Source organism: Lepeophtheirus salmonis, chromosome 2, assembly GCF_016086655.4.
Source record: "Lepeophtheirus salmonis chromosome 2, UVic_Lsal_1.4, whole genome shotgun sequence".
NCBI classification, from domain to species: Eukaryota; Metazoa; Arthropoda; class Copepoda; order Siphonostomatoida; family Caligidae; genus Lepeophtheirus; species Lepeophtheirus salmonis.
Window position 1 is genome coordinate 5444660 of NC_052132.2, and position 25644 is coordinate 5470303.

At 33.1% G+C, this 25644-nt stretch overlaps 1 long non-coding RNA gene across 1 annotated transcript; it reads left to right on the forward strand.

Annotated features, from left to right (window-relative positions):
- The first annotated feature begins 1004 nt into the window (after window positions 1–1004).
- On the forward strand, window positions 1005–11522 carry LOC121132179 (uncharacterized). Its single transcript, XR_005869257.2, has 4 exons — window positions 1005–1588; window positions 9636–9703; window positions 9757–9881; window positions 9956–11522. It is a non-coding gene; the product is annotated as an uncharacterized lncRNA (long non-coding RNA).
- Window positions 11523–25644: the final 14122 nt, after the last annotated feature.

Here is a 25644-nt window from a genome sequence, read left to right on the forward strand (position 1 = left end):
AATTAGTTGCATATTTTTGAGCGACATGAATACATGGAAAACAAATTATTATCCCGTGATTTACTTAAATAATAAACAAAATCAACTGAACAAATTAGCAGGTTTCTTCAACAGAAACCTGTCTTGCTTACCTAAAGCTGCATATATTAATATAAACAATAGATCGGAAGTCGATCATCCTTCCTAAAATCCAATAGCATTTTATTGACTCATTGTGTTTAAAACTCAGTATTACAGTACATAGTACGTCCCATTTCAGTTCAATATGGGACGATTCCGTTTTTCAAGGGACGGGTAGTAAACCTAATTCATCTATTAATAATTTCGTATATCAATAGTAATTATCCTTGCCATACGTCAGACGTATTGCGATTTGTCCGCTTCAGCGGACCAAAAAATAACAAACCTTAGTAGCCAACCTTTCACCGATCCACCCAAAAGGAAGCTAGAATAATTATTTTCAAAATTGAACATGGAATACATTTTCCAACAAATTATAGTTCAATTCAATGAATAAATGATTCTGATTAATCCTTTGGAGACACCACAAATTGTACTTAATCAGTAGCCAAAATTCACCGCCACATTTATAGAATTAGGAAATTAATAAATTATATTGTTGGACAATATTTGGGCCAAATTAAGTCACATAGATAAAATGGAGGGTTTAAACTACAGTTAACACTCTCGGGTATCTCAATTTATCCAAGAAGTTAGAATTCAAACCCTATAATTAATCGTAATATCTTTTTTAATTTTTGCCTGTCAATTTATAAATATAAATGATTGAACATTTGAATATATGATTCGTTTTTTCCAACTAAACCTCAACGAGTAGGCGACATTGAAAAAATACGTTGCAGCCAAGATTAATAGAAATACTTTTAACATTGATTGCAGTCAGTAAAGATGGGCTGTTTGCTCAAATAAATTACTATTTTGAGATTAGAAAAGGAAAATAGTTGGTGGATATTCCACTTTTTTTCTTTCTTCTTGTTTCCTTAATTATTTATTAACATTTCTTCTGTACAACATCTCCCTCTAATAAAGACATAGTTTGCCGCTTACCTTAATGCAATATTGAATATAATTAATTTTATTAGTCAAATGCCTTAAAAAAGTTCCCCCTCCGCCTGGATTGCATTTAATGGGATCTCCATCTATCAATTTTCCCTCGGAGTTCATATTTTCCTATTTGGATATCCTTGCAATACGCCTTCTGATCCTCTCTTCATGTTCTGTTCAAGGTGTCTCGTCTCTGTGTGCCTCAATTTATGGATCTCATCCTCTTTATTGGAAGGATTGTTGATTGTACAGATACCCCTTCCCTTTCAAGGTCTATGATAGTGACTTCTGACCTCGTGAATTATTGCCTCTATGTTCAAAAATACATAAATTCCTCTAAATCTTCTGTGGAATAATCGTATACTGCTATAAGAACAAGTGAGTTCCATAAAAGACAGAATAATCCACTGAAAGCCCAAGAAAGGAACAGAAAGAGTTCAGTTTCTATCCACTGCTCCTTCATTGAAATTCTGTAGTTATTTTGTCCTTAAGTCCACTCTGCTTCGTATGGAATTAATTAAAGGTAATTTTAAGGATTTTAATGTGTATTTGAAGTATGATAGGAAGAAGTTGATTTTATTTGTAAGTGTTAGCCATTAGTTTTTAATTACTCATTCTATAACATATAATATTAGTGACTTTAAGGGAAGAAATTTAGACGATATCAATGTTAGTAGATCTATAATATAGAAATACGAAAGTTATGAGTTTTACGAAGTAAATCAAGTATTTGAAAATTTTGACTACTTTTCATATTAACTGTTCTAGTGTAATTTGAAATATAGAAGATTCTCATTTCTATAATAGAATTACGTGATATTCTCTCTCCCAAAACCGTAACTTTAATCAATAGTACCATATGTCTCGCTCCCGCTTTTTACACGTACTTGCCCGAAGCCCATCCCTAAACCTAACTCTAACTCAAATATCAACTCAATGTGAAGTACTTTAAATCCATACGAAAAATGTGCGCGTCTTCGTTTTTTATTTTTGGCTGTAAAGTACTTTTGAAATCACTAAGAGTGTGAGGATTTGTTTCCTTTAATACAAGATCAATTAATTATTAATGCTTAAAAGGGACATAAATAATAGTTATGTACTTTATAAGCGTTTAAAAAAGTAATTTATTATCAGAAGTATATAATAGAAAGCGGAAAATGCATTTTAATTAAGAGTTGGTTATTTGTTCTGTCTGTCAGAAGGAAATTCAGAAGGACAACTTTAATGATCTAGAGTTAATCTCAACAAGAATTACCCCAGCTGCAAGTATCAAGTGAAGATTGATCATAAGAAGCAGAAAATATTGAACTTTGCAGTAAAGAAAACTTCCTCTGCAACATCCTCATCTTCAGTCACTGCTAATTCTTGTCCAGAGTACCTTGCTCCAGTTGAAGCCTCACTGCCTGAACCAAGATCTGAACAGTCTGTTTCTGCTGAAGAGAAAGTTGCTGCAGACACAGAAAATAAAGGGGACTCATCAAATTACCCCCAGTGGGCGGACTTCTCCTGGAATAATACTTCCTAATCTCGATATCGGGCCCATTTTCTCTCCTGAGCAGCTCTCTGTAGTCAACATATAATATTCCCTCTGCAGAGGACTCTGAGACTAACGACAATGACCAAATAGATGATAAGAGCAAGACTGAGGAGACGGAGTTTTTGGACGTTGGACAGGAGTAACCCGACGTCTTCACGAGCCATCTAGATTGCCCGATACTTACTGGGCGGGAGCCACAGTGGAAGGACATCCAGACCAGAACCAGAGCGAAGACTGAGCGGGAAGCTGTGCCACAGCCCAAGTTACAAATATAAAATCTTCAGATAGATGAAAAGTACAAAATGTTCAATCAGGTTTTGAATATAATTGAATTTATTTAGGAAATAATGTTCACTACTCAGGAATTAAATAATAATGACAGCTGATAAGGGGAAAAAAATCATTCATCAGACCACCAATTCCAAAAAATAAAACAACGGATCAGCTAAAAAATACAATGGATTTTCAGCACTGCAAATGTATGTGTGCTTGGGTGTCCGGGAATCATATCCAAAACAATGAATATATTTTACTGAATTTTTTTTGCCTTTAAGGCCAAGGAGGCCATTAAATCGCATTTCTCTAAAAACTAATTTTTAGACTTATTATCACACTGCATGTTGGTATGTATCTTTGCACACTTTAAAAAAAAATACTATTATTATAAGGCTTAAGGAAGAAGAAAAAATGAAGACATAATAAAACAAAAGATTTTTGATAACAATATGGAAGTTGAACGAACGATAGTATAAGTTCTATTTGAATATTTTTTCTTCTCTAAGCCTTATAATTTTCTTTTAAAAAAAGTGTCCAAAGATTAAACCAACATGCAAAGAGAATAATTTATAGAATGTTACAAACTTTTTTTATATAGGTATATGAAGCAAAAGAGTTCAGTATTAATTTTAATTTTGTTTATATCCCGGGCAAACCTACTCTATCTCCTTTAAAAAAAACTGCAAACATGCAGCGAGAATAATTCTTAAAAATTTAAGAGCTTTATTTTTGTTTTAAATGAAGAAAAAAAGTTCAAAATTATTTTCAATTTAATAATTTCCCGAACAACGCCAGACTACTCCAGTGTATATATTAAATGCAAATATTTCTGTGTTTGTCCGGTAATTACGCCCAATCCAATGAATGGATTTTTCTAAAACTTTTCATGTAGCCTCTTAGGGCGCCAAAAATAGGTTTCATAACCATTTTTTGGACTTCAAGGGCATGTCGGCCTTAAAATAGCATTTTTCTAAAAAAAAGTTTTTTTTTTACACGAAGACCTATTCTATAGTCCATTGAAAACCCTCATTTTTGAATTTGAGTAATTAATCATGGAGCTGTGGAAAGGTGAAATATTTTGTCAGAATGTGTAGTTTTGGAGGTGTAACTTGAAAGATTGGTCTAAAAGCAATTATCAATTAGGATTCAATTTGGTCGAAGAAAGCGCTAATTAATTTTATATTGAATTTCCTTCTATTCTTTTCATATCTAACTTGGAATCCCATATTTCCATTATTAGTGAGTATGGAAGAAGTACGACCTATTATTAAATTTCATTAAAGGAAGATATTTTTTGAGAGAGTATCAATATATGGTCGGTTCCTTCATAGTTAATCTTAATTCGCTTTTATTAGAGGTGAGCGTCTCGTGATGAGCTTTTTTTAATCTATAGATTACTTTACACTAGCTAATAAAGTAATTCATGTTTCACCTAAAGCAGGTGTCACCAAGCATTTTTTACTGCGGCCATGATAACTGAAAGAATGAAGAGTGGAGGCCACATAATCATAATGTTCAATACTTGGATGCTCTTGCAGGTGCAACATTTACAAAAAGTATATATTTCTCGAAATGCATGGAACATACCGAAGGTAATCATTAGTTATGTACAAGATAATACTTATAAAATATACTACAACTATAATAAATTGAAGGGATATAGCAATCAATATCTTAAATTTAAATTTTATAACAAAGTTTTGGGTTCCATACGTTATATCGGTAGTAAGTCAAAACGTCAGCAGACAAATTGCCGAATGGACGAAATGTCAAATGGACACAACATCGACCGTACAAACCGTCGACCGACAGAATGTCGACCGACAAATATTACATTTCAAAATATGAAAAACTGTTTCTACGATATTTCACTCCAAACATTTCCATCCCGAGATATTTACCACACCACCCCTACATAAAAAAAAACAGTAAGGAACCCTTAAAAACCCCCATTTATACATAGAAGTTTGGGGCTATTTCGGGTACCACCGGCCTCAAAATGAGATGAAACAAAAAACAGTCTTAAATTTCCGTGGCGGTAGGTTTCATCCCATTTTGAGACACGTCGGTAACTGAAAATAGCCCCAACATGTATAAGGGGGATTGGGAGGTCCCCTTGCTGATAGTTTATATAGGAATGGTTCTGCTGGGTAAAGTTTTAGGTGGGAAATGTATGAATGGGATATATCGCAACAACATTTAGAGTAGTCTTTTATTTTATATTCTACGGTCGACCTTCTGTCAGTCGACGTTTTGTCTGATCGACGTTTTGTCTATTCGACGTTTTGTTTGTCAACATTCTGTCGGTCGACGTTTTTTTCCCAGGTACCCGTTATATCAATCAAATTCAAGATACATTTTTATACACGGATGATACAAAAATCATCTGTTCTGGTTTAAACGCTGTCAATGATGTCTATACCAAATTTATTAAGTGGAGTGTTACTTTGAGAATTCCTATAAATGTAAATAAATGTGTCCTCCTTCCTTTCCCCAAAAAAGAGTTCATCCATCCAAATCTTAAGGTTGTAGATGATTTCTTATGCTTATGAATTTGCATCTCTCGTGATCTGAAATTTAAGAGGCATATACACTATATTATAAGGAAGGCCAATTGAAACTTGTGAATTATTATAAGAAGATTCAAAACTTGTGACCCTTCGTCTATGGTAAACCTTTATAAACTTTATGTCCTCCCGATTTTAATGTATGGATCTGAGATATGGTATCCTTCAAGAAACTACTTGATTAAGTCCTTAGAAAAGGTGCAAGCCAGGATTGTGTCATTTTTTCTATCATTGGGAGATAACGAGAACTATGAATGCAAGATAAAAAGACTAGGCCTAATCTCTTTGTCTCATTAACGCGCTATTAAAGATATAATTACGCTCCACCGAATTAAAAAAAAGAAAGAGAGAACTATCTTCCCACCCTGGATAGTAAAAAATGGCTATCTCTTCCACAAAACGAGACTCTCCACTCAAAACACCCTCTACCGACCAAAACCAAAGATTGACATCTTTAAGAATAGTTTCTATTATAGATTGACAATTCTCTGGAATACAATACCTTTTTATTTTCGCGAGGGAAGTGAGGCTGACCTCAAGCAATTTTTAGTTCATTCTTTTTTTGTGTGACACGTATATGTAGTTATATTCTTTACATTTGTAGTTTACTTTATTATTAATTTTTTTTTCTTTCCACTGTCACGTTAATTTTAAAATATGTTTATGATAAATTATAAACTTTTATTATGAATGATTATTTTTATATTTTCTAAGCCCTAAATATAAGTAAACATTCATAGGCCGCTGGTTGAAAAAAAATTGGATTTTATTTTTGGGAGGGGCTCTTCTTTTTTAGTTTAAAAAAATTGAGACATTTTAGCGTAAATTTTTTTTTATAATTAATTTTTTTTCTTTGATAAAACGATACTTTTATATAATGTGAAGATAAAAATACGCCAAACATTGTAGCGTGCCACAGTGACGCAGCCATCATCTACACCATATCAAAGTGCCCTAAAGTGGAGTGGTGTATGCGTCGTCGTATGTCAAAGAAACGGGTGCGTTATGCTGCCCTTAGATGATTAAGTATCATTAGCATACATCTAATTCCGGTGTGTTTTTTAGCTGACCCGTTAATTTTGTAATTGGTAGTGAAAAGATCTTATTTTCCTTAGCAGTTGACATTATTATTTAATTCCGGAGTGGTGAACATCTTTTCCTAAATAGGCAGATTCAAATATATTCAAACCCTGATTGAACGTTCGTGTGTGCTCATAAAAGACGGAACAGAACCCTAAGGATTTTTGGCAGAGATATAATTGTAACTATAATTGTTGGACTCAGAGTAGAATTGTGGATCAACATCGGAGTAAAACTAGTAAATGTCATTGTTTATATCCTTTTTTCCTTCCTCTCTCGTGTCAGAGCTGATTCATGAAACGTCATGAGTATTATTCTTTCTCTCTTCCTAAACCTTTTTCGAATTGTTGGGGTTACCATGTTATTTTTTTTTTTTTACATGCCCATTGGTCACTGATTTTAACCTTTGGTCATTAGACTATCTAAGCGGGAGAGGATACTTTCGAAGGAAAATGACAGAAATAGTAAGTTACCATGAACTCGTAAATAACTTTAATCTGACTACTGCTTTGGAAATAGTGGTACGTTATATTATTCGATACTGGAAAAAAGTAGTCGGATTAGAGTAATCCATTACTAACTAACGCGTTAGTAGTATCACTGTTCATTAAATATTTGAGCTAACATTTTACCCATTATTTTAGCTCATACCTTTATAGAGCTCCCAATACAAAATAATTACATCCTAAAAAACCTTAATTATGAAAAGTTCCAATATACTTCATAAGCTGTTAATGTTTTGGGGTAAAATAAACGAAAAAATACCTTTGGCGGCTTATTTGTTGTTGCGACTCTTCTGTTATAGCTCTTGAGTGAGCATGCTACAAGCTATCCCTAATTTATATTCTTCTTCTTTTTTATCAGTGATTTGTCGCAAGTCAACTCGGCTCATGGAGCTACTCGACCAGTTTTACTAAATAAAAGTTATATACAGATGGTCTAAAAAAGTTTAAAGTAATTAGTGTAGCTTTATAATTATTGTAATTTATTCAATAACTTTGCTATTATATTGACAAATTAAGATCTAAAAAATATTTTATTCCTTTAATTTTTGCCTTCCATCAGTATTGGTAGTTTTAAACATACTGAAATATGTACCTTTCAACGTCTACATTAGTAGTTTGAGTGATCTTTCAGAATCTTGTTAGATGGAGGCATTTTATCCTCAACACCACTGATTATACTTCCAACTTTTTGCATAAATGGAAGATCATAATTAAGCGATTCTGCAGAAAAATATTCCTAATTTTTTGGAAGATCCAAGGGGAAATATTCTACTGATAATTTTGAGACAAATTGACTCGGTCGTCCAATTGGGTGTTGTCGGAACCTTTTTCCCTCACATATCCGATCATATAATCATAACCATTATTACATCATATACATATTTTTACCCCGCCAAAATGAGAGACTAATAAAGGATGGTTTTTGTAGTTGGAGTTTCCCTCCAAAAATATCATCAAAAGCTTTTGTGTAGTCTAACTAGAATCCAAATTTTCCCTTAGTTTAGAAAAATGAGGAATTTTCACAAACACAAAGAAGACAAAATGAACAATTTTCCCCAAGAAGAAGATCAATTTGAGCAATTGAGCGATCGAACACAAATCCTACGTCTACTTATGAACCTTCACTTCTTTTTATTATGGGAGGTTTTAAGAGATTAAACTTATACAGATATAATGAGTAATATTTGTAATGTGGGCTTTTGACACGGAACACCCCGGCTCTGAAGTTAATAATATCACATATTAAAAAGTTTCACACAAGGTCTATATATATAATAAGCAGGGATGGGATTTTTATTCAGCGCAAGGGGAAGCGAGAGCGATACTTTTGGCTAGGGATGTGAAAATTGGCTAAATTGAGGTGAGCGTTAATTTAAAAAAATGAGTACTCTTATTATTTGTGGGTGGCGGCTCAATTTCGAAAATTCTAAAGTATCAGCGAGCAAGAAGGACTATAATTTATAGTAATTTCTGTCAGCAGATATCTCGTCTTCTAATGCTATCCTATTTCTTTATAGGGGTTTTACATCCCCAATTATGGTACTATTGAACTTAGACCCTTGTTAACATCAGATACTTGCTATACAATTTTTGAGGAAGAAAATGAATTACTGCAATACCTTCTACATTTCAAATAGTATTAGTTCAGAGAAAATATTATAACCATATTTAACCCTTTAGTCCTTGAATTTTATTTAATGAATTAAAAAGAAAAGTTATCAGTTCTACACACTTTTATAGGTATCAGGATATAATATAGATGAAAAAACCTCAAAAATATTTTTTAATAAGAAAAAATATATTAACAAGACTTTGAAATCCACTTGGTTACAAGAGATATTTATGTACAATGAAAAAAAAACACGATTTTTTTTTGCCCATGGCTTTGAAAGTACATTTGGGCGAATGACTAGAAAAAATAACGCTAAAAATCCATAACAAATAATAAAAGTATTCTAAACAGATAAATATATATTTATCATTCAAAAACATATAAAAAGGGTTCTTCATTCTCTGAAATATTTTCTTCTTCATCATCACTAATAAGTAGAGGACGATAGTCAAGATCTTTTATATCGTTGTCATACGATAAAATATTTTCAGAGTCGCTATTGAAAAAATTCACCATTACCTTCTGCTCAATTTTACTTGGTCGTTGCCTCTTCAAACAAAATCTCTGAGGTGAAATTGCGTTAGAAGTACCTTAATATGAGTAAGACCTAAAGTGACAAAATCCCGATATGCGGCAATAAAAAAACAACAACTAATGACTAACTGTAGACTACTATAACTATATAAACTTCATGAAGTATAATTAATATTATAATGCTAAGTGTATGTTAACTATTATTGTAAATAATAATTATATCTAAAAAAGCTCTTATTCAATTATTCTGGTTACTTTACTATGCGTTTAGCGCCCATATGTATTTTCAAGTCCACTGTTGATCACGTTGCCTGAATCCCAAATGGATTTTGAAATCCACTTTAAAAAAATGCATGGACATTTTTTCGTATACACATATTTGTATATTTCTTTGATTGTATATACTTTATATCCATTACTGAACAACCATGAATTATTTTAAAATGCTATTTTATCAGGTTTATCTTCCATCATGGAATAAAGATGAAAATGTTGGAGCTCTGTGATGTCACAACAACGTGCAATAGTAATTAGTTAGTAACTGACAAATTAGTTTAAACAACACACTCTTTTTTTTAGCGGGAGTGTACCTAGAACAGTACTCTAAATATCACCTGGTCGTACAAAGATTTGGAATTTGGAAATTAAAGCGGCAATCGTATTTATTTTAAAAGGGACTTTAAAGTACATCCAGGCTTTAAAGGGTGAGATTCATCAGTATTAATTTTTTTAAACAGTTTACAGCAAAGATAGGCAATTATAATTTTTCTTTTAAAAGGAGATGTTAACACTACAAGGACCAATTAAAGAATGAAGAAAAAAGAACAAACACATCAACCGTTTTTCCTTTTCTAATTGTTAAACTCTGTTTAATTTTTTGCTACAAAAATCAAATTTTGCTTTACTTTGCTGAACCAAAAATGAACAGTGTACTTTGTAGTTGAATATTTCTGTTTCTATTTCTCTAATCAGAACGTTGATTGGTCAAATTAGAATTAGCTCTATTTAAGCTGTGAACTTGTCCTATTAAATAATAATTCTAGAGCTGGGAAGAATTGGCTAACAAACAAATGATTTTAAGCCTTTTTTTTCTGTTTCTATTCCGTCGAAAAGTTGCGTGATACAATAAAATATGGGCAGTAGAAACTAAAACAGTATTCTAATAATGTCACTAGACTAAGAAGTTGGGAATAAAAATTTAAATCAAATCGTGCTGAATGCATTGTAGGAATGCTTCTTTTGATAATCTTTTGAGGAGAGATTTGTTAACATTTTAACTTTAATCAGGGGCCTCCGAAGGATTTATTGTTATCATTTTCTTTGACACTTTTAACCACAAAAAGAAAATTTTTCAGTTAAAATAATTTTTATCCTAATAACATTGAAAATTTAATATATGGTATTATATTCGGATATTCCGAACTTATTACGTCATTATATAGTAACACCTCTAAAAATGTCTATTCCCTTTTCTATCTCTCAGATCTTATTATATACCCACCCACCACCCCTTGTCCCAATACTCTTTCAAAAAAGTCCGACTTGTGGCCTATCATAACAAAAGCAAACTAGAATCATTTTTCTCAAAACTGATTGTGGATTACATTTTTATTCTTGTACGAATAATCGTCAATTAATATCAACAAGTTATTCTTATTAAGTCTTTGGGTGTGTCGCAAATTGCACTTGAAATAGCAAAATTGATTGTCATTATAAAATAATGATAAATACAAGGTTATGCACTCATGTATTTGTGCTTGCTAGTATTTTCAATTCGATAATATCTACCGACTGTTCTGGTCATAGAGCATAACAGTGGTGACGAGGGAGAGAAGGAAATAAACAAGGAAATTAGTCAGAATATCTCCAATATCGATCACCAATTCTATTCTGAGTCCAACAAGGACTTTTAATTATAACTCCACAAAAAATCATCAATCATCACCTCTGTCTTTTATGAGCTCCCACGAATGTTCAATAAGGTCCGGAGTATAATTGAATATAGAAGAAAATGAAGCTCACTACTCAAGAATTGAATAATAATGACAACAGCTGAGGAATAAAGAAATTATTTTTCAGATTTCCAATTCCTTTAAAACGGGTCAGGTTAAAAAGTACACACAATTGACTTATTGGACAATGTCACCCGAAGAAATTTTTCTTTTGAACTCAATGTAAATAGATTGTACACTCAGTCACTCCAAGACAAGGATTTATATGCACCTGTAAATACAACTTCCAGTGCAACTCCATCTGACCGATTAAAGAAACATAAAAAAAATGAAGCTTTTTTCCTTTAATTAATTTTTGTTTAAAATTGATTCCATGTTGGTGAGTTGCAAATTAGCAATTATAAATTGCACCCTCCAATAAACACAATACTACAATAAACAAGTTTTTCTTCCAAAATGAACATAATGGGACTGGTTTATTTGGTGTAGGGACAGTAATAACAGTTTTTCTTTTTCAGTTTTAACTGTCTAAAAAGAAGAAGTAGATCACCACGTTTGGTAATTCTAAGCTAGTTCATTTGATTAATTTTTTTTTGATTGAACTCCGCCCTAAAAAGTTATCACCTATAAATGGCTAATAACCATTTACAATGAAAATTATTATTATTGCAGGTTTTAATTAATTATGTGAGTAGAAATGTGGCCTCAACGATAGAGATGTAAAATTGTTGAGCATGCTAATATTTATTCCTAACCTGCAAGATATAAGTGTTCTTATATGTATATATATTTTTCTCTATTTTAATAATTTCAGCGTATTAATAAACATGGAGCACTAAAGTTTTAATAATGATCTCTTCAGCAGATATGTCTTCTATCAAAGTTACCAACATTTAATTTTACTTTTTTAAATTATAATACGAGGATTTAGTCAACTTTCACATCCTTACTCATGGATTCTTAATTCATGACACGTTTGTTCAAAGTAAAAATTGCTTGAGAGCGTAGTTATTACAATTCACTAGTTACCATATTTATTTATGAATAATAATGATGACATTTCAGGCGTGGTTTTTATATGAGTTGGAGGTAAGGGAAGGTGTGTATTAATTTGAAAATCATATTGAATTGTAAGTGATTAAGAGGCCATCAAGCTCTTCGGATCTCTATCGTCTCGAGTGGAGGATGAGCTACTGAATACTTTTTCTTCTTAATCGACTCAAATTCTATTCAAATTATTTTTTTACCAGCCTTCCCTTACTCTAATTTGTAAGTGAAGAAGTGAGCATCATAGTAAATTTTTGGTTAGCTTAGTTTATTTTCTGAAGTTTTTTTCTTTGGCCCTTCCATAGGGAGATTTGCGTCTGGAGAGTGACACACCTTTTTAATAGCGACTCATTGAGAGATTTATAAAAGGTAAACCGTTGTTTTTGGGGTTCACAACTTGATATGTCTCCGTTGTACGATAAAACTATTATTTTGCGTATTCTCATTCGAAAACTACAATTTTCATGAATTTGATTCGGCTCAAGAAGCCTTCTCTTTTCTTTCATATTTGAGTTTCAATCTAATAAGAGAGGAAGAAATCTTTATGCTTTCAAATAAAACTATTTATTTATAATATAAAATTTAGCAACCCTCATACCCCAAATACAGGGTGTCCACGATAAATTGGAACTATGTCAAAATTCAACCTGCTTGATAAAAATGGAATTTGGAGTGTATTTGTTAATATGAAAAAGTTAGACATGATATTAAACAATAAATTTATTCAGCATGCCCTCCCTCAGCAGCCACCATCTTCTCCATCCTGCCCCTAAAGGATTTGCATGCCCTGATGACTTCCGCGGAATCGACAGCATTCCACTCCCTCGTAATGGAGCCCTTCAGGGCCGCGATGCTCTTGTGGCTGACCTTGCACACCTCCCTCTCCAACTTCCCCTACCAGTAGTAATCACACGAATTGAGTTCGGGTGAGTTGGAGGGCCAGGTGTTGCGATGCCAGAAAGTGATGTCGTGGGAGTTGAAGAGCTTAGTGGTCCTCATGGCGATGTGTGCGGGCGCTGAGTCTTGTTGGAATATAAAATCCCTCCCAGCGGCCGTATCTTTCATTCAGGGGATGACGAACTCCTCCATGGCTTCGCAGTACCTTATCGCGTTAACCCTTTCCTTGGGGTTGAAGAAGAAAGGAGGCATCAGCTCACCTGTGTAGCAGATGACACCCAGGGTCATCACAGAGGCCGGAAACTTTGTGGCAAAGACCACAGGGACCTTTTCTCTCTCCTTGGCAAGCCATCTGTCATTCTGGACGTTGTTGCTTCTGTCGACAGTCCAGTTCTTCTCGTCACAGAAGAAGATGATTCTTCCTCCATGGCTCTTCAGGTCATTGAGGAGACACTTACCGTTTGTGAGCCTGGTGGCCTTCATGGATGCCGTGAGGATATGTTGTTTGGCCATTCGGTATGACCTGTATCCGAGGTCCTCATTCACAGCCTTGGAGACCAGCTGCTTGCTCACTCCACGGTTCTTGGCCAACCTGGACAAGAAAGTCCCCGGCAAAGCCTTGATGGACTTCCGGAGGCCTTTAAGGAAGCGGGAAGTGCGGATTCGGTCACTTCTCATGTTGTGGGCCTTGCAGCAGACCTTCCCCTCAACCTCCCAGGCATTGAAGACCAGGTACACTGTGGTCTTGGGGTAGGTAAGAAGCTTGTAGATAGCAGGGGGCTTGTGTCCTGCGCGAGCCAATTCGAGGATGGCGTCTCTCCTTGCATGTTCTATGATGACTATTGTTTGTTGTCAAAACAATTATGGTGGAAGTTATAGTGTATTGTTCACGTAACCTTTTATATTAGTATGATTTAACCCCTAATATCCACATTATGGATCTGGATGAAGTTTAAAGTAGTTCCAATTTATCGTGGACACCCTGTATACTTACTTGGCAGTCTTAAAACTAATACATAAATTTGTAAATGGGTTCGAGTGTTGATAGAATCGGAAGTCCGTTTTGTTTCTAACTAAAAAGGAATTTAGAAATAATATTATTCCCATGAATTGTTCATTTTGATACAAGGTTCAATTTTAAAATAACACTTACACATGTTTTGACTTAGGGTCAGGTTTAAAGATGAACAAAGATTAAAAATGTTTCATGATGTTTCCCTCGATAGCCATGTAACTTCTGTGTGTAGTAATAAACATTAAACTCTCCATCACTATCGATGCCAACCTGTCGAAACAGTCTGGAATTAAGAGAATGTGCCTGTATCTTATTTACTGCTCTGATTAATTGATTTGTGAAGTGTACCACTAAGATTTTTATGCTACCAGACGCTTCTTCTTAATTACACAAATCACTGCAAGTACGCAAGGCACAGCTTTTCAAGAAACTGATGAAGCATCGATGACGATCTATCATGGATGATCGGATCATTAGTCAGCTCAAGAAATCCTGAGCGCGCATCCGCTCGGTAACTAATTTTCTGTGCGCCCTCTCGCTCGTTTTTTTAGAAATGAGCCAACTCCCACTCAATTAAAAATGAGCAGTGCTCATTTATTCCCTCGTATACAAGTATTTGAATTTGACAACTCTTTATGATTCCAATCAATTTCTTTCAATTTTTTATATATTATTTATTACATAAAATGAAGAAAAATAAGGTACAAGAATAAATAAAACTCAAAGATCTAAAATAATATTTCAAATAAAAAACCCAGAGGTAAAAATAGGTCTTCCTATTGTTACTTTCAGAGAGGAGCTGGGTCTTAACACCATAAATGATGTAATTACCAAGGATATAATCAACCATCCGATCGTGAGTATACCCCACGATTCCCTCCAAAGGGTCTTCAAGCCAACCAAAGAAACACTTCACCTAAGAGTATCACTAAATTTTACTAAAAAAGACAGCCTCCAAACGATCTCAGCAACACTTTAAAATGCAAAATAAAGGATAGAATGATCCAGAAACAATATGTGAGGTCATTATTCGATCCATACCTCACTCCTAAGCAGTCCTACCTGAGATACCGGGTCGTCTTTGGAGTGTCTTATAGAGAGAGACACGCCTTGCAAAGACTGCAGCAAAAATAAAACGCTTGCCCATGTATTTTCTGACTGTGAATATTTAGAAGGAATATATGGTTTATAGTAGATGAACGACTCACTCACTACCTAGGGAGAGGGTCAACCCAAGAGGAAAAAATTTATCGCTTTAACGACATGGCTCTTCCGTTCAGAATTGGATCCAAATTCATTGCAAAATTGCAAAACATGATTGCAAGGGCCAAATATGAAAACATTATACTTCACAAAAATATGAAATATGAAAAAAATGAACTCCAATACAGCCTCGGTTGATGTAATTAATTAAACTTTGCTGAAATAATAAATGATATTTGTCAAAGAAAGAAAAAAAAGAAAAAAAATAATTGAATTAAAAAAATCCATAAAATGATTCATCCATTTTTTTTAAAAAGTTTTCATATTTTGAACTCTGGCATCTATCCTTAAATAATTGACCACCTTCAGAAAATACTCTCTTAATGGTAGCTGAGGATAGCAGTCTATAAATCAGAGGCTAACATTTTTGCTTGATATTATGTAACAGCAATTCTACCAAATATCTCTGAATAACATTGATAGAATTCCTATTATCATATGAAAATAAGATAATATTTATTGCTAATGGGTAGTGGTAGTGTGTCTTGAGGACAGTTCAAGCATGCCGTACGATTTGTGACAACCATACATTATTTGCAATAGCTGATAATAATCCAAATAATTGGTTTAATTAAAATAGGTGTGTCAAGAAATTTTTATGTCTTTGGGCAAAAAAATGTTTGGGAACCACTGTCTTAGGAGAAATGTTATCACGAGTTTCGTGCTCTATCATCCAGCTAGGGCTGATAATTTGTTTGAGCTTTAACACAGGGCTCTTAAGATTTTGAACTTATGCTTGCGTGAGATTTTGAGATTTTATGTCAATTTAATTCATAAAAATGTATAAAAATCGTGTTTCAGTTAGGAAAATTCGTTCACAAAAAAGAAAGATTTAGGCACAGATGCAGCATAGAAAAAAAAAGAAAAAGAATTTAGATTATTTGTAGATATAACTTGAAGATTTAAGCGTCTTTTCTTGTAATCTTTAAAATTATTCTTTAACTCTCAAAAATTTTCGATGTTTTGTTGGAAAAGTAATACAAATGTATATAATTGAGCGAAAATTTGAGCGATTTTTTGCTCTTTTAAAATAACATGCAGCTCCCGCTCGTTATTCAAAACAATAAACGAGATCTTGCTCAAGAGTTTGGAGCGGCACTTAATTGAGCGCCGCTCACTAATGCTTTGTGGATGGTGCACCCTCTATTACAACGCAGGAATGTTAGCTAGTGGTATGTTTTTCTCTTGGAAAAAATTATCAATGACATCAAATACCAACTCTCTTTGAATGTTTATTATAAAATTTCTTATAAATATTATTTCTTGAACCCACTTTTCATGTTTGACAAATACAAACATAAGCCAGAAGAAAATATTCATTTCCTATTAAAATGGACTCATCTAATTGCGAGCTAAATTTTGTTGCACAATTTATCTTCTATGGCTGCAGGAACTTCATCTATTCTTCCTTTAACTGAGTTATTACTGAGAGGTACATACTTCATAATTTGGTCTGGTGAATGATGTACAATTGTGTACATAGTCATTCTTACGGCCCCATCATGTAAGCCTTACCATATCTAGCAATTAGCAAATGTATGTTTTAAGGAAGCACAAAAACCGCTATAAAGTGATCAAAACTATATTTACTATATTTTTTCGTGCCTTGAACTTTTCTAAGAGCTGCAGACAAATAGGTTTCAGGAATTTCAAGGACTTTTGGTTCAAATAGTCAAAGAAATAAAAGATTATTGTTGCAAAAAATATTGTAATACAGTTTTATAATTACTGGACGTCCTTTATGTACTTGCTTGAAGTTTTAGGCTACATAATTTGGAGTTAAGTTTAGTTTTTAACTTAAGTATAGATAACAATTCAAAGTAGTCTGTTTGTATTTGAGATTAATAGTATTCAGAGTATAGGATAAAATATAAAGGCACCAATAATCAAGTATATTCATAGAATCTAAATACTGCGTACTTCTGTTCTATCAACCGGATAATATTCAAACTATCATTGCTACTACCCTGTAGTTACATATTGTAGATCAATTCAATTTTTTCTAATGTAATAATATGATATCAGCTTTTTTTTTTTTAAATATACCACTCCCCAATTGCCCTTTTTTACATTACCGCCCCCAAGATCAAAGCATTACCCCCCGGGGGTGGTATTGTCTACTTTGGGAAACACTGTTCTAGATGGTTTTACTATATTGGCATTGCAAAAATTCAAGAAAAAGTCGCAATATACAGCTGCATTTAATAACTTAATATATGACCTCTGTATTGGCTTTGACTTTTAGGGCTAAAAACGACCTTTTTAATTAATAGAGATTTTTTTTTCTTCAACTTAAGGAAGATTAAACATTTTTCTATTAATTAGTGGAAAAAATATAAAAATTTATAGACGGAATCAGTTTTTATAAGATGAAGTAATTTGTAGCCGCTAATGATGTAATGAACTGCAGATTTGCATGGTAGTTTGGGGCAAAAAATGAATACTTCCAGTTGACAAATAATTTTTTTAAAACAGTTAAGGAAGATGGAACATTTTTCTATTCATATGTGAAGAAAATATGCAAATTGATTGACGGAATTTGTTTTAAAAAAAATAAAAAAAATTGTTGTCGCTAATAAATAATAGGACTATTTCTTTATCTTCAAATTGGCTTCGACGTTTTGGGCCAAAAATGACTCTTCTAAATAATAAAGAATTATTTTTTATGCTTAAGGAAGCTGGAACATTTTCTATTCATTATTGGAAAAAATATAAAAATTGATAGACATAATTAGTTTTTATGAGATGAAGAAATTTGTAGGTTCTAATTAACTATGAGAGGAGTGTAATTTGTGTGTTATGCTCATTTCTTTCCGGTGACTGAACATCGTATAATTCACTTCTAGGAAAGTTTAGGTGCCGTGATTCAAACTAAGACAGTCCTAAATGTAGAAGGACATAATTTGAGTCAGATAATAATTAACAAACTCCGTGTGTCATATTTAATACGCCAGTCTTAAGAAACCAGTTATTAGTACGTGCGATTCAAGGAAAAGATAGATTTAATTTTCGACCACGAATCTTTGGATTTCTCAGTGAATAGCCAGTGGATTTTAATAATTGAGGTATTTATGGGAAGATATACTCCCTTCACAGCGTAGGAGTCCGTTTTTAAATTCATATTTGGACTTTTTGAAGACTTTATAACATACATATCTATAATTGACTCAAATTTGTTAATGATATATTGAGATATATGTAGTATGAACCAAATTGGGATTTGTTCTTTTTCTTGATTTTTGTTCAAGATTCTTTCTATGTTAACGGATCAAGAATTTGGGCTCTTTTTTTCTTTTTTATTGAAAAACATATTATGGTGAATTAATTGTCCTTCTACATTAACCGCGCCCTCCAGGAATACGGATTCTCTAAATTATATTTAGAAAAGTGATTTATGACAGAAATTACAGCATGCATTTTCTTTGACACTATTAATCATAGAAGGAAAGTTTTTCATGGGTCTAATGAAGTACGAGTATGTTTGTATTGCATGTACATTTATCTCTAAGCCATTGCTTATTAAGGAAGAGAATACAGGTACCTATGTAAACTAAGCACTAAACAAACCATCACCTAGAGTAGACACTTGCTAGGGCGTAAACCTCCGCTTTAAATCATTTCCACGTAAAATTAACAACAAATAACATTAATTTAAGTCATGTATCTGAATTTTTTTTTGGTTGTGAACTTTACCTTCGACCTTGACCTCTAAAAATTTAATTTGAGTTACGTATCTCAATTTATTCTAAAGTCACGGTAATTAACATATATATAGTTTAACGCTTTTTGTGAGCTTGACATTTGACCTTGACCTCTCAAAATTTAATGGCCTCCTACTGTGAATATAATATATATCCCTTCTACAAAGTTTTACAGAAATCGATCAGTAACTTTTTTAGCAATTCAAACTGATTACAAACTTAAAAATAAACCGAGGAGAAATCCAAATAGAGAAAATATGAAGTCTTAGGAACACTGGATAGATGCAGATCCCATTAATTCAATCTAGACGTAGGGGGGCTTTTTAAAGATATTTGACTAATGATAGTAATTTTATTCAATAAGTGCCAATCTATAGTCCGAAATGAAAATCCGGTGTATTTTTTAGCTGGTCTTCTTTTTTTTTATTACTGGAATTGGTAATCTGAAGAATGATTTTTTCCCCCTTAACAGTTGTCATTATTATTTAATTCCTGAGTAGTGAACATCCTTTCCTTAATAGATTCAATTACATTCAGAATCTGATTGAACATTCGTGGGTCCAAATAAAAAGATGAGTGTAACCTTGAGAATTTGTTGCAGAGTTATAATTGTGGGTCCTTCTTGGACTCAGATGGAATTGAGGATTGACATCGAAGTAAATCTAGCAAATGTCACCACTTATCTTTTTTTCTCCTTTCAATCTTAGCACAGATAATTGTAGCTGATCTAATGAAAAGTCATGATTTTTATTCTTTCACTCCTCGAAAATATTCTTCAAATTGTAATGGTTAACATACTTAAAATAGCATTAGGACAGGAAAAATATAATAGTTATATTTAAATTAATATATATTTGTTTTATTATTCATTTTTAAATCAATTTACACCAAAGATAGGAGATCATTCTTCTTATAGAGGGAGAGGTTAACACACCAGGACCTATTAAATAATGAACAAAAAAGAAGAAAGAGCAAACACAACAACCGTGTTTCCTTTTCTAATCTCAAAACAGTTATTTATCAAAACTTGAAGCCCAGGTTAATGTATGGACTCCTTCCATCCTTTTTTTAATATGAGAGTCTGAGCTTTAGCTATCTACTCTCTGCTCTACATTGTTATTTATTAGATCCAGTAGTCTTGAAGTTATAAAGGTGGGTTCACTGATATGCTTGCACACGCATTTCAATCGCATATCATCTTCTTTTAGCTATGATTATTATCTTTAGGGTAGTAATTCTTAGACTTTCTATGAAATGAAGTCGAATAATAATGGAAAAAAAAGGAAGAATATATACGTATGCAAAAAATACAGTTCAGTCATCTTTAGACATTCAGTGTACATTCAAAAATGACTTTACGGTGGACAAAGAGATAAATAAACCTTAATATATTTAAATAGATAAATAATTTTTTCCCTTTTTTCAAACTTGGAGTGAGTTGTGCGACCTACAGAAAACATCGTAGAGTAATATAATTTTGTTATTCGGCTCGCAAATTTTCCTCAGGAACCTTATACTAAGATGTAAAATTTCAACAAAATAAATATTATAAATAGATGTGTGTCTGAGCTCTCTAAATCAATAATGCAACCACCCTTAGTGGCAATGATTGCTTCCTGGTGGTGGCAGAACCCCCGACACTCGCTGCAGATGTAATCCTCTGTCATGGTGTCCCAGTGCTGACTAAAAGGGTTTTGAGGTCCTAGGTATTTGGATACATGCTTTCCCCTTCTTAAAAATGTAGTTGAGGTAGTTGGCATCAGGGCTGTACGGAGGCCAAAAGTGTCAAAAAGAGTTTAAAAGAACTCAAAAGAGCCTTCTAACGGAAGAGATGGGTTTCTCGCATTGCTGGTGTCAAAAGTCTCCACACTCACAAGGCTATTCCCCCAATTTTTTTGATAGCTCTCTGGCAGTCTGGTGTGAAACCGCAGGATCACTTACATAGGTCCTCATTGACTTGAAGGGATTGATCTGGGCTGTTTTTTTAACTCCTTCGGGTCCAGTTTCCCATTTTTGACAGAGCACATTCTTGTTCTCCAATATTTTGTACTTGCTTACGGCTTAGACAGTGGTCCTGGAGACGACCACTGCTTGGAGTGCGTGAATGGAAATTTGTCAATCATGTACAAGAGTCATTTTCTCGACTTGTACGTAAGGTAGAAAGCTCAATTTTGTATTATTTTGTAACTAAATTGTTTATGGTTTAATATAACGAAATATGAATTAATTTCAATCTCTCAACCGTAATTAATTATTAAATTAGTCAATTTTCAAATTTCGGTGGACCTCCCAGTACAATAAAATGGAGAATACTTTCACAAGTTTTGAATTTAAAAGAATATAATCGAATTGCATTCAATGCATTACATTGCAAAATAATAAAAATCAAATACTTTATGCAAAATCCAATCCTTAGAATGGACTTTTTCCATTATATGCAGATTGGGCAATTTTTGCAATATTAATATTTTTCATCCTTTATAAATATTCATCTTTTTTAATCGAAGGTCAATTACTTATGCATAAGAATATTAATAATGTTCTCAGTTAAATTGTATTCTATATAAGGTAGCAGAAAGGATTTTTTTAATTACATGGGATAATATTTGAAATTATATAGGTATTACGTATAGTCTTTTTACTGACGTCACGAATTGCATCATCAACCCGAGTGATGCCATCTTTGGACCTAGAGTTGACATACTTTTAATTTCGTTATTATGATGTTTATCTTACATATAAATCTTAAACATCAACAAAGAAATTGATTTTAATACTATATACAGCGTGCAGCCATTCTTTAAAAATAAATCTTCAGTGCCTGTCACTGTTATACATGCGTAGGTAGGACGTTGTTGTTTGTTTTGGTGGCTAGTTAGAAGTGATGGTGTCAGTTTTAAAAAAATGGGATCAATTGACAATATATTTATTCCGTTATCGTTGAACAAACACAGTGTCCTTATTGCTTTCTGAACCGTACAAGACAAAGTTGATTTTGAAAACTTCTAAAAACCTGGACAGGTCATTTGTCTGTAGAGTCAAGAAGTAACTGGAATAGTCTGGAGTTGATTATGCATCAATAGCAAGGCTGCTGATCACAAGATATGGGCTGTCAGAGGGATTTTTTTTCTAATCGTTGGACCCAGTATTTGGCTTCCAAGCTGACAGTACCTCAATCTCGTGCACTCCTTTGTGTGGGGTGTAATTAAGCACAGTACTAACGGAACATCCTGCAACACAAAATCGCAACTGACGACCAGGATCTGGGAGAAATTATGCAGTCTGCCAAACGAAACTGTCATCCAGACCTGCTCCCGTTGTTGATGTATTATCGTCAATTAATATTATATTTGGATGATAAAACTATTAAAGGATGAAGAAACATCCCAGGACAGAACTCTTCTAATATACTATTATACACCTTGGCCCACAGGTTGTGTAGGTGAACTGCATGTCCCGAAGCAAGATAAATTTATCCATCCTTGCTTTCCTGAGCATCAAGGAACCCTTTTAATATCCCATAATACACCCTGGCCTTCAGGTTATACAGGTGAAGGGCCAGGGCCAGGGTGTATTATAGCATATTAGAAGGGTTAATGTATGGCCTACTTTCAAGGCGTTATCTCACTAACACACAAATATAAAATGTTTTTTGCTCTTAGCTGTCGATGATTCTTCGCCTTTTCTCCTTATCAGTGAATGGTTGTTTTACAATGAGCTCCTTCTAAGTTCGGAACAATTCTCAAAAGGTTTCTAGGCAAACTGTCCGTGAGAGAATTGCCGGTGGAAGATTGCCCTGGAGGAAAATTGGCAGTAAAGAAAATTTCTCGTGAAAAATTGCCCGTATTTTGTTCAAACTTCACGATGGATAATAACACATTATAATGTTTATCGATCCAATACATTCAAGGATCCCGTCTAATTTCAAAAAATAGTACTAAATACTAGGGGGGCGTGGGGTACCCCTGGATACTTAAAAAGAAGTCCCCGGCGAAGCCTTGATGGACTTCCGGAGGCCTTCAAGGAAGTGCGGATTCGGTCACTTCTCATGTTGTGGGCCTTGCAGCAGACCTTCCCTCAACCTCCCAGGCATTGAAGACCAGGTACACCGTGGTCTTGGGGTAGGTAAGAAGCTTGTAGATAGCAGGGGGCTTTTGTCCCGCGCGAGCCAATTCGAGGATGACGTCTCTCCTTGCTTGTTCCATGATGACTATTGTTTGTTGTCAAAACAATTGTGGTGGAAGTGTATTGTTCACACAACCTTTTATATTAGTATGATTTAACCCCGAATATCCACATTATGGATCTGGATGAAGTTTAAAGTAGTTCCAATTTATCGTGGACACCCTGTATATGTATGTATCATTATGAATTTTATAAAAAAAGTACGTTACAAATAACAAAAATAGCATACCAACATATATGCTTGAAAAGATTTGTTTATTATCTATTACTTTTGTTAAAAAATTGCAAAATCGATTTTCACTAATTTTGCAAAAAAAAAAAAATAGTTAATAGGATTTATTGGGATTGTAAAGAGGAACACAACCCTACCATGATTTGTTTTGTTATCAAATAAATAAACCTTTTTAACTAAGTAATTTCTGCAAATATGAAAGAATTATGAAATAAATTGTTCCAGAAGTTAAAAATATATTATTGGATTATAGACTTTTTTTTTATGTCGAAAATACATCGTTTTGTCACATTTCTTTTTAAAAATTGAAAAATTATTCAGAGAATGACAGATATTTAAGTTAAACACCAATTTACATGTGTCAAATATATATGCAAGCGGGTTACAAGAGATATTTCTATGAACTTTGTGTATTCTATTTGAAATCTATTTTTTTTTGTACTTGAAAAAACAAAACAAAAACGAAACTACAATTTTCCCTATTTTTTTTTTTGCACATAACTCTTTTGATTTTTGAATAAATTTAAAAAAACGTCCTTATTCGTATAGTTTTTTAAATTGTCATTCACTTTCTGATTTATAACTCAAACTTTTTTGAATTTGTGGTTATATAACACCCCCAAAAATCAAGTCCAAAAGATGCACCGATAAAAAGTTTTATCCTCCCATTATGGGCACCCATAAAGGACACATACATAGACGACTCTACTGGGGGGTAATTGAAATATGAACATTTACTAATTCAATAATTAATTAAGGCTATAACTTTTTCACTTACATTTAGTGCTAGTTGGCCACAAAAAGCAAAGACCACAATAACTTGCATTTTTTGCTGGATGTCTATCTGATACTTGTTAAAAGAAAAGATATCCATATTTACAATTTATGTTTCCAAATTATTAGCTATTGTTAATTCATTACTCGAAATCGAAAAATCAGTTTAAGTTAGGATAAATTTGACCTTTTCCTGACCTTTTGATGACTTGTTTCGATTGAAAATACATTATAAGGTAATTACTTAATAATTTGTAATTGCGTATTAATAAATACTCATTGCATATACGTTTACCTTTTTCTGACCTTTACTTGATCCAAGAAGTCTTAATAGTCAACTTTTAATCAATAAATATAATAATTAAACCTTGTTTTATTTAAACTGAGATAAAATATCTGAGTACTGCTATTTAGTTCAAATTTTTCACGACGCAAAATACGTGATCAATTTTAAGGCATGTACTCTGAAAAAAAAAAAAATCAAATATGGGTGGGACTGCTAGAGCTTATGTTCGTCTTTAAAAAAAACTAGGAAAAAATATTTTACCTCTCGCATTTAGACACCATATTATAGAATTAATCATAAGTACAACATTCCAGTCATGTTTGGATTTACGTCATCTCATGATGTTCAAATGCTCAAAATATTTCAAGAAAAATGTAAGTCTGATACTGGAATGGAAGATCTTTAAATAGAATAAATCTTTTAGAAGATGTGTGACAAGATACCCTTGAATATGTGAAGAAATATATGGAAACAAATCTTCCCGGACAGGACTATAAAGAATTCCTCAACCTTGATGATGTGAATCCTCGAGGTGTAAATTTTATGTCAATTGATTGCTTTAAAAGTTTTATACTCCCTAAAAATTTGGATGTTTCGACCACATATAAATTAACAGACATAGAGGAATAAGGATTTCACAATATTTTTGTGTTTATAATGAGAGTGTCTCTCCAGGCCTAGAAGTATTCTCCTCAACCCTTCAGTGCACCCAATATTAACTTGAATAACTCCTCAAATATTCCACCATTAATTTCAACATATCGAATCTCAACATCAAAAATTTATTCAAGCATTTATGGAACTTGTTGGATTAGCTGTATTTGATATTGCATTAAGTTCAGTATCAAAAGGACGGATAATGAAGGCCATACAGTATTCGAGTAATGAAACTCAAGAAAGGACGTTCTTGACTCTCAATTAATTAATATACGCAACCTGGAAAATTTCGCTACAGAAAAATGAAAGAAACTGTTTCAAAGTCTGACCATTCCAAGATAAATTTCTTCGAGATGATCCTGACTTATAGAATGATCGAGATGACTAACATCAAGCTCTTGATACTATCACTCATTTAAAAGTTGTTAATTATACTCCTGTGTGTGGAGTCGATCTCA